Below are 10,654 nucleotides of genomic sequence, written 5' to 3'. Positions count from 1 at the left end.
CCGCTCTATGATTTTGGGCCGTCAAGTCTCCTCCTCTCTATGGTGCCAGCCCTGCGTCGCCGGGAGTCTGCAGCAGAGCCTACGGAGGTCAGGTCGTGCCCGCCAGGGACCCCTCGCCCAGCGCCGGCCATGCCCGCCCGGAGCCCTGCGGGGTCAGCCGGGCACCTAGGTAGGAGATGGAGGCTCCTCTGCCTGCCACCCCTCCCCCTGCCCGCGCGGAGCCGGGTCCGTCGCTGCGGGACCCCGGCGGGGGGTGACCCGGCAACGAGCAGAGGCGAAGGAAGTGGGGTGCGGCTGCGGGGCCCGGGTGGCCGCGGCTCTGCGGCGGGGAGATGCGGGGCCGGGTCAGGGGGCGGACCGGGGGAGGAGGGTCGATGCGGAGGCGACGTGGAGCGGGGCGGAGGCTCTCGCACCAGCCCGCGGCACGGCGAGGAGCCTGGGGGCGGCGCGGCGCGGGTGGCCCTGAGATGCCGCCTCTCCTGGCGCGCACCCTGCTGCCAGTGCCGCCCTCTGGGGAGGCTGTGAACACCCCGCCGCGCCGTGCCGTGGGCTGCGTCTTGCTCTGAGTGAGGACCCCGGCGGGTGGCTGTTTGGATGGGAGCGAGCGGGGTAGCTGCGCTGCTCTGGGCAGTGGTGCCCGGCGCACGCGGGAGTCCATAGGCTGGTTAACAGTCGATGCTTGAAATTCACCTGATGTCTGATTTTCATGTATTTATTTATTGGTGTTTGAATGGGTATGAAGCCATGTAACTTATAGAGCAATGGGAGAGACGGTCATACGTGTTAATGTGATCTTACTGCAGCACAATGTGAGTAATGAAAACAATACCAATGGTTGCTCAACCTCCTAAACCAAGATATTAATTATATATTGCTTCCCTTATAATTTAGGAGTTCTGCTGGAGGTCAGTGGATGAAGCTGAAGATTAAATAGGAAGGCTTATTTTAGCAGGTATTTGATTAATTTGAAGTGATGTGCTCTACCTCCCAGTCTCCGGAGTCATAGATGAATGGGCTTCTGGTACTTGTGAATAAGTCCCAGGGCCCTCCAGAGGATTCAGGGGGCCTGGGGCAAAGTGGGGGAGCTGCGGCATTTGTACTCACCCGACGGCGGTCCGGGTTTTCGGCGGCGGAGGGCCCTTCAGTCGTTCTGCGTCTTTGGCAGCACTGAAGGACCTGATGCCAAAGACCCGGACCGCCGCCGGGCCAGAGCTCGCGGGGCCCCTGCGGGGTCCGGGGGCTGGGGCAAATTGCCCCATTTGACACCCCCCCCCCCGGGCAGCCCTGATAGGTCCAGTGCATGCCTCTGCTTCTGTGCCTAACAGAATGAACTTGACATGATACTTGTCACTTACACTACTGCCCTGTCCACCAGGTTTTGACTAGCAACTGTGAAACTTCACATAATGGTCATTTTCACTGGGCTGTTGCTGTGAAAAAGCTCTAAGCAGCAGGATTGACAATGGAGATAGCTATCTGCATACTCAATTCAATCCTGAGTCATTCACGATTGGAAGGTATCTTCACAACTATAAGGTCTAGCAACTATTTTTTTAAATGAGCTTACTTTCTGGAGAAACTGATGGCGTAAACTTTTCCCCACCAACCCCTTGCCAGGGAAAGTATCTTATTGGTCACTGGTGGGTAAATTTTTCAAACCCCAGAAACAAAAAACTGCATTTTGGGGTTTGCGTCAGTGATTTTGACATTTGGAATTCCTTGACCCTTTGACATCTCCAACCAAATAGTTGATTTAGGCCCTGATTCTGCAACTGCAATTGAGTACCATGTTAATCTTCACTGACTCTTAGGAGAAAAAAATCTGTTCAGCTGAGCGATGTGTAAGTTCTCAATCCATTTTTGAATGAGGCTTTTCTATTTTTAATTGAGTGATTAGTAAGAGATTTACTGATCATAAAGAGTTCTGTTTTCTTAGAGAAAGTGTTCACTGCTATCCGCAAATATAGTTTTACTGTGCGATTTTGTATCCTTTGTTTTTAAATGATACTGAGGTGTTCTGAAAACACTTCTTGCCAAATGTAGTGCTTAATACAGAAATAGTAGTCGAATAGATGTTAGTGGGGTTACTCAGAGTAGTTGGGATTTATTCCAGGGACTATTTGTATGATCAAGCCCCAAGTTTATTCTGCTGTCCTTCATAAAGAAGACAGTACAGTTTCCTTCACATCAGGATTTATTTGAGTACAGGCCTTTTCTTCACTAAGGATTGTGGTTGACTTTAAGGTAAATTGTGCTTTCTTTTAACCGAGGAATTCTATTATTATTCTGTTCTATTTTTATGGTGTAGAAATAAAAAATCTTTTACAGCAATAATTTTATAGACTTCTTTGTTCTGACATTACGATATAATAACATTGGTTTTATGATAAGATTTCTCATACTTCTCATCTTTCCGTTCTTCTGTGTATTTTGGGAACTGGGAATGGTCTCCTGTATACCACAGCTAGAGGTCAAAGAGATTTTTCCTCTATTAACCCATGTCGTTATTGGAAACATATGCATTTGTGCATGAAATAGAATAAACAGTATTTGTTTATGGTTAGAACTTACTGTCATTAAGTATCCAAATGTATCTTGTTTTAAATGCTTTATTTTTACTGAATTTTATTGCAGAATGAGATACCAGATAACTGCATATTAAATCTTTCAGGGCTAAAGAAATCTTGCTGTCCTTACAATACCTTTGAGAATCTTTTGAAGTTTTAGGAAAATGGTAAGTGCTGTAATTTTCTGATCTAGAAAATGACTCAAAAATAGAAAATTAACATGACTGTATGATATACACTTTCTAATTTGTGAAGACTTACACCTCCACCAGGTAAAAATATTCAAATACACTATCTGTGTACCGTGGTAGTCAGATTATTGTTTCAACAAACTAAGCAGCCTAATGTACTCAGCAGGGGTGTTTCTTGTTAGTCACTCTGAAATTCTTGGTTTCCTTTCATAACTGAGGATTATAAAAACTTAGCTGGACAAATTAACTATTTGATTTATTTTTCTTGCTTCAAACATAGATTAGAATCTGGTCAATATTTTCTCAGGTCATTGTTGGTAAAGAAGTAGAATGTCATTTGCAGGTGTTGTCATAATAGTTGGTACGTGTCCCATAAAGAAATGAAAAATCTGTTGCTCAACAGATTTTTGCCTGTGTTACGTGTGTGGCCTCAGATCTGGGAACATTTGAACAAAAATGGGAGGAGTCACCAGAAAGTGACAAAACAAGTGATCAGACACCAGTTCCCCTGCTACCACCATCACATACACTTCAAACTGAAATTAATTCATCTTTAACAATTATAACGTTCAGTCGTCTCCTCCTACACATAATTTGGGACCCGCAAATAGGTGTGCAACCTATTGTTTGTATAAGATATCTGTCTGCAACATGAAAGACCGTAATGAGGTCAGCTTTTATTGTAATCCAAACTTCTACACTTATGTAGTCTATAATCCTTAAATTATTGTCTCTTCTATGTACAAAATAACAAACGGAGGTGACTTGAAGCTTAGGATCAGGCCTCTTGTTTACATCATGGCCAAACTCCAGTGACTGGGGAAGCAAGAGTCCGCGCCTGCTTGGAAACCTGTCTGTGCCATATGACAATGTAAAAAGCTTCTAGGCTAGCATCTTAACCCCTTCTTTATCAGGCTTTTCCCCTTTAAATAGGTTGAGTCAATCTTGCATATTAGTGGGGAGCACTTCTGTGCAGACTGTGGCTAGAAATGCCAAGTTAGTTGCATTTTGAGGCCTTTTCTGAGCACTAGATTCATGCTGAATGTGTCTCATTAATGCAAGCTGACGTTAAGTAAAGTAATATCAGGACTACTCCACCTATAATATATTTTGTTTTACACACTATACAGGTTGATATTTTGGCTTTACAAACCCTGCATTGGAGTTGACAACTTGACAATAAAGGAATTAGCTAGCAAAAAAACAAATAAATAAATAAATAAAATAAACTGGTGGTCTCTGTTCAGTCCCTAATGAACAGATCTATGTCCAGTGATGCTAATGGTAGTGTCCATATCACCATACCGTTGGCACTAAGTGGCACTCTTTTTGACATATTATTAGAGAGGCCAAGAATTGTGTTGGCATGGAGGTTGTCACTGCAGTTATGGGTTGAGGCACTTTGGCAGTGGAGCAACCTTTTCTATTCCATGTGTTGTATCTGTTCTGTGAATAGAGGGGACTTCATTCATCAGAGCTATTACAGCTATCAGTCTGGTATCTTTCACCAGCACTAAATTAACAGTAAATATTTTTTTGGCGGGAGGAGGGTGAAGAAAGCATATTTTTGTAACATGCTCCTTTTGACTTGCTGCAGGTTAGAAGCATTCTGAATATGGGCATGCAAATGAGTGCACTTTCCATTCCACCCCATTGTGTCTCAGAATTCCTCTATTTAGAATTACTACTGAGATGCTTCAACTCACCCTGGTCATCTCCAAAAACTGTTCAACCCACTTGTCTCTGTTTTACTCACTTCTTACCTTCAATAGTCTGTATTTTAACCCATGTACTGCTTAAGAATGTGTGTTATGATAAATATATGAATTTGCTATGAACAATGTTTTTTTTTGTTTACCTATAATAACTGAGAGAAGACTTGTGAAGTAGGCATATTATTTATCTACCTGTATATTGTTGTAAAGTCTTTGAAAACAAATTTCTGTTAAAAAAAAAAAAAAAAAGGGGGGGGGGAAATAGAATGGAGAAAAGATGCTACTGTTGTAATGTTTCTGTACACAAAATAGTTTTGAAGAGTTACAAGACAGCAAAAATTGTTTGCAAACCATCGTGGTAGCTTAATTCTTTGCAGTCACTTCTGTGCTCATCCCACATATAGTCTTTGCTCTGATGCTGTGCTCTATTTTATCTTCAAGCTAAATCCCTAAAATCTCACCTGACCATGTGTGCACTAGATCTGCCTTTGTCATCCTATTTGATAGAATTTTCTTGTTTTATTTTCTTTGGCAAGTTGTCTTTTTTACTGTAATTTCATGATGAACTCAATTGAAAATCTATTCAGCTTTCATAGAAGACATAAACAGAATACATTTTATTAGAAAATCCCTTTTATATGCACTTTTTATAAAGTAATTCTCTAGTTTTTCACTTCTAATCATCTTGTACTTCTGTAAACCCCACCAACCAGAATATTTGCCGCCTCTTGATAAAATGGGCAGCCAGTTGATTTCATTGTAGAACCTGGAACATCACTGTCACTGAATTTTGTTAGTTAATGTTTTGCAACTTGGAGTATACATCTTAAATAATTCTTTCCTAATGGTTAAATCTTTGAATTGAGTGTACCTTTTGCCTTGCAATTAGAAAGCAATGTTCTGATGCTTTAGACCAGGGGTTCTCAAACTTCATTTCACTGCAACCCCCTTCTGATAAAAATTATTACACAATCCCAGGAGGCGGGGACCGAAACCTGAGCCCGCCCAAGCCCTGCTGTCCTAGATGCGGGGGCAAAGCCTGAGCTCCAACACCCCGGGCAGGACTTCAGCCCCAGGTAGGGGCCTGTAACCTGAGCCCTGCTGCCCAGGGCTGAAGACCTCGGGCTTTGGCTTCAGCCCTGGGGCCTAGCAAGTCTAAGCCAGCCCTGGCGACCCCATTAAAATGGGGTTGTGACCTACTTTGGGGTCCCGACTCACAGTTTGAGAACCGCTGTTTTAGACCAGTCTCTCATAGCGCTCTTGTTCCATGCATTTAGCAATCTGTTCTGTAGCTGTTGCATTACATTTGCATATTGTGATCAACCCATAAACTGGATAGCCTCTGTCTAGAAAGCTATAGAGAAGAAGGCTTGTAAATTATTCAGTAATACAGTGGCAACTTCTGTTATACATGTCCTTGTGCCCTTGCAGAGGTATTTGACGTTCACAGCATTGAGTTTTCACATTTGGCCATAGGAACATTTTAGATCCTTGATTAATTAAACACATTTACCCTAATTTCTTTAGAGGCTCCTTACTTTATCATCTAATTTAATATCTTTCCATGGGACAATATTAAAATCTCTTACTTTGGTTCCTAGAGGCAGCATTGTCTAGGGGTTAGAGCATCATGGGACTGGGAATCCAGTGGTGTGTAATTTTATCCTAGCTCTGCTGCTGTGTCATTATCACATAATCTCACTGTGTTTCATATTTTCCATCTGTAAAATGGAAGTGATTCTTGTCATACCTCCCTTGCAGTGATGTTGTGAAACTTTTTATTAATGTTTGTGAAGTGCTTTGAGATCTTTGTGTGGAAGATCTTTGAAACCTTTCCAAAAACTCCTTGCCAAAATTATTAGAAAGAGTGTATGTAGCCAGCAACAACTTAGACAATTAGAACGAAAATCATATGGTTTAGTAACTTCTCATTGGAAGAGAGAGAATCTAGACATCAATCAATTAGGGCCAAATTCATCACTGCCATAAGTGGCCACAACTCTATTAATGTCAACCTTTTATGCCAATAATGGAATTTGATTGGTTTTTAATATGTAGTTGGATCACGTGCTTGTTTCTCTCAGGTTAAACATGATTGAGAAGTCCTTTCTGAGTGTGCTCAGTGTGCATGTGGTACAGTCAGATTTTTCAAACTCTGGTACCTAAAACAATGGCAACTAAATCCATGTCTGTTTATCATACTTACCAGGACTTCATTACCATAGTATCTGAATGCCTCAGAAACTTTAATGTATTTATCCTTACAACACCCCTGTGGGGTAGGGCAGTACTATTATCCCCATTTTACAGGTGGAGGACTGAGGCATAGAGAGGCTAAGTGATTTGCTCAAGGTCACACAAGAAGTTTGCATTAGAACAGCACTCCCTAGTCCTAGACTAGTGCTCTAATCACTGGACTATCCTTCCTCTCTAAATAAAATAAATGACAATTTTTCAGAGATGTTGAATATCCAGAACTCCCATTGAAGTCAGTTAGTGATGCTCCATAACAGTAAGTAGTCATTTTGAAAATTCCTCACGTTGGGCCTGCAGATTTAGTAAGAGAGAGACTGTACCTGTGGCCCTGGTAAACTCTGTAGATAATGCCTGCAGATCATAACTGTTTCATAAGGCGTTACATTCAGATTTCCTCTGTCCCTGTCATTATGTTTGCAGCCCTTGATATGGTATAGAGACTGTAGAAGTTGTGTCGTCCATGCTGATTGTTTGGATTAGTCAGAAGCATTTAATACCGTTGATCATGAGGTTTTGTTTCCTTAACTATGAAACCAGGCATAAGTGTATGGGAATAGTCTTGAAAGGTTCTGTTCTTATTTCAGACAGGTGTTTCTGCGTAACTTCTCGTCTTCCCTTCGAGGTCTCTTTTGAAAGATTCCAACTTTCATCGTATATTTGATATTGGTGGCAGGGATAGTGAGACATTTTGGACCATGGTACCAGCAATTTGCCAAAGACATTCAACTCCTACTTTCTTCCTAATCTAACCCAGATGGTACAGTATATCAGCTTTCTCAGTGCCTGGCTCCGCTAAGGATTTAGCTGCGAGTGAGCTAGCTAATGCTCAATTCAGATAAGACAGGTAATACTTGTTAGTTGGAGTTTACTGAGGGTGGCTTCCTCACCTTTGTCAAGGAAGGTTTCTCAATCTAGGAAAACCTTTGGATCCTGATTCCCAGGTGTCCAAAATAGCATTTTTTTCTCAAGGATTAAAATAATTTATCTCAATGTGGAGCTTTCTACAGTTATCCATGCTTGTATCTCCTTCAGATGGTATTATATTGATCTAGCCTTAAATATATTTTCAATACATACATTCTTTTTCACACGTGGATGAGGTATGTATGTACTTAGGTTTGTTGGATAGAAAGTTCTTAAATTTTATACTCTGAAAACTGCTGCTGTCATATGCATGTAATTTGTAAAGTATAAAAAAAAAGCTGAAAATGGTTGAGAATTTGAACATTGGATGATAAGACTGCAAATCACAGTGATGATTGAACTTGGTGATAGTCTGAACAAATAAGAGTTCTCAATCATGCTTGTAGCTATTTCCAGCGTTTCGCACTAACTCAGACATTCTAGGCTTCAGAGTGACACACACAAAAATGAATGACGGTCCTGGAATCTCAAATTTTTTATATTACATTTTGTATTTGTACATGTATTCAGAGATGCAACAATGGACACATTTTTAAAAACTTAAAGTATAATGCAAACTGGGCTTAAGGAAAAGCTTCTTGTGGGCTTGCCCAATAGATGTTAAATTGTTGGTTCCTTTAGCTGTAAGGCTATGTCTACACTACCCGCCTGAATTGGCGGGTAGAAATAGATCTCTCAGGGATCGAATTATCGTGTCTCGTTGGGACACGACATTCGATCCCCAAATCGACGCTTGTGCTCCACCAGCGGAGGTAGGAGTAAGCGCCGTTGACGGGGGAGCCGCGGAGGTCGATTTGCCGCCGTCCTCACAGCGGGGTAAGTCGGATCCGATATGTTGAATTCAGCTACGTGAATAGTATCTCCCCCATAGTGATAATGTAGCCTCAATCTTGGACTCTAAAAACCCAAACAAAATGTGGGCAATCAGCAATGGGTCTAACTGCCAGACTTTACCAATTGCACTTCAAAATAGTGTTTTACTATGGATGATAACAAGGGATAAAACAATTAGTACACATTTAAAAAAAAAACAACCACCACCAAGGGCCAAATTCTGTTCTGCTATATCAGTTTAAATCACAATGTATCTGAATGCAGAATTTGCCCCAATGAAACTTGAAAAGGGAAAATGTCAGGTATTTTTATAAAACACAAAAGTAAAAACTAGCTATAGCATAAATGTCTGAAAATACTTTGTTTTAATCTTTTCAAATGTACAATAATTTACTCTATTTATTCATTTTTAAAAGCAGTTGGTAGGTATTATCATTTCTCACCGAGGGCTGGTCTACACAGTTTAAGCACTAACTTAACTTGGGAAGTTGCACTGATTTCACTAACACAGGTTCTGAACTATTTTAGTTAAATCTGTGTTCCAGCCCTAATACAGTTTGACAAAATGGCAGGCATTAAGAACGTTACTGTCATTTCATACCTGCTTTTCCCTCTCCACTTCTATTATTTAAAACACTACAGATATTTGAGTTTAGGTTATTTTTAAAGCGGTGTGGTTTGTGTCCATGATGTAGCCTTGCAATGTTTTACAGTAAAAACTTTTTTTTTCATCATCATGGTAAGGATGGGAGAGTAGATTTTGTCTGGTGTATTTTCAGGACTGCTTCTCAGAGCTGTGTAATTAGTATAACTGGGAAAATTAGACCTTGAAAACAGCATATGGAGGCTTCTTCTCAGAAGACTCCTAGTAATTTACTATTCCTGATATATAGATATTATAAATACATCTCTACCGCAATATAACAAGAATTCAGATATAATGCAATAAAGCAGTGCTCTGGGGAGCGGGGCTGTGTGCTCTGGTGGATCAGCGTGTCTGGCTCCGACACGCTGCTCTTAGCGGCGTGTTAAGGGTGCTGGGCCAGGGCCGAGCGGTTGGATAAGGGGCAGAGGGTCTTGGGGGGTGGTCAGGGGACAGGGAGCAGGGGGGAGCCACTGCCCGAGGAGGGGAGCTGCAGTGCAGGGGAATGTCACACGGGCTTCAGCTGGCACCGAGAAGGCTCGGCACACAGTGGGCCTGGCTGGCAGGCTGCACCCCACTGGCAGCAACGCCGGGCAGGCTCTCCGGGTCCATAGCGCGCCAAACTACCTGCCCACAGTCAGGCCAAAGCAAGTTCGATATAACGCAGTTTCACCTATAACACGGTAAGATTTTTTTTGGCTCCCGAGGACCGCGTTCTATCGGGGTAGAGGTGTATAAAGATTAAGTGCCAATTAATGTCACTTGACAGATATCACTCTAACACTAGAAAGTGACAAACCACTAAACTGTGTGTATGCCCGGACATGTTGTTTGAAAATAAACTGGAATTAGACAAACCACTATTGATTACATGTGCTTCCTGAAGGATGCTCAGATTTCACATGTTCTGAGATAGAACTACTAAAGAGAATATCTGACCAAGGAAGCAAGAGACTTCTCAGGGGTTATTTGAATCTGCACTGCATTCTTTCATAGAGGGAAATATAGCCAGCTGACGTACATACACAAAAGGCTATTAGAAATTGTCTAATAGTGAGGATATCCAATAATGAGATTGTACATAACAAGATTATCCTGTGTTGAGATAAACCACTAATGAGTCGATGCTGCAAGGCAACAGTCCAGAGTGGTAATTATCTCTGTAGGAATGGAAGGTTGGATGGTGAAACTGTAGCCTTAAAGTAATTTTTGGTCCTTCAAAAAAAAACTTAACCACTTTGAGAGGGTTTTCACCCTTGAATCTTGTGCTTCTAGCACAAGCTAGAGCAGAATTTCCCCAGCTGGAAGTTTTTTGGCTTTCTGAGGCAATGATAGTTAGATGAGACACTACCTTCTCTTTCCATGTGCTCCCTTTCACAAGCACACAGCAATGAGTTGTGCATGATCAACTAGCACTATCTTAGCATCTAATACTTTCTGTCTTGAGTGTGAGGAGGCAAGGGCATCCCACAGGAGCTGTGTCCTTGCTGTTGCCACCATTTCACAGAGATTTTTATCTGATTA

General features: G+C 41.9%; 1 protein-coding gene across 2 annotated transcripts in view; it reads left to right on the top strand.

Moving 5' to 3' along the window:
- The first annotated feature begins 6 nt into the window (after positions 1-6).
- Positions 7-10,654, top strand: part of CNST (consortin, connexin sorting protein) — a 96,181-nt gene continuing 85,533 nt past the window's right edge. Inside the window, exons 1-3 of one of the 2 annotated variants that reach the window (XM_034764981.1) lie at positions 7-169; positions 892-952; positions 2,672-2,734. The gene's annotated coding sequence lies outside the window, so the exon portion shown is untranslated. Of the gene's footprint in view, positions 170-488; positions 810-891; positions 953-2,671; positions 2,735-10,654 lie in introns of those variants that run through there. The other variant, XM_034764983.1, reaches the window with a different exon arrangement.

This window comes from Trachemys scripta, chromosome 3 (assembly GCF_013100865.1).
Source record: "Trachemys scripta elegans isolate TJP31775 chromosome 3, CAS_Tse_1.0, whole genome shotgun sequence".
In the NCBI taxonomy this organism is placed as follows: Eukaryota; Metazoa; Chordata; order Testudines; family Emydidae; genus Trachemys; species Trachemys scripta.
The sequence above is the reverse complement of the archived record's forward strand: the minus strand, read 5'-3'. Positions and strand labels throughout refer to the sequence as shown.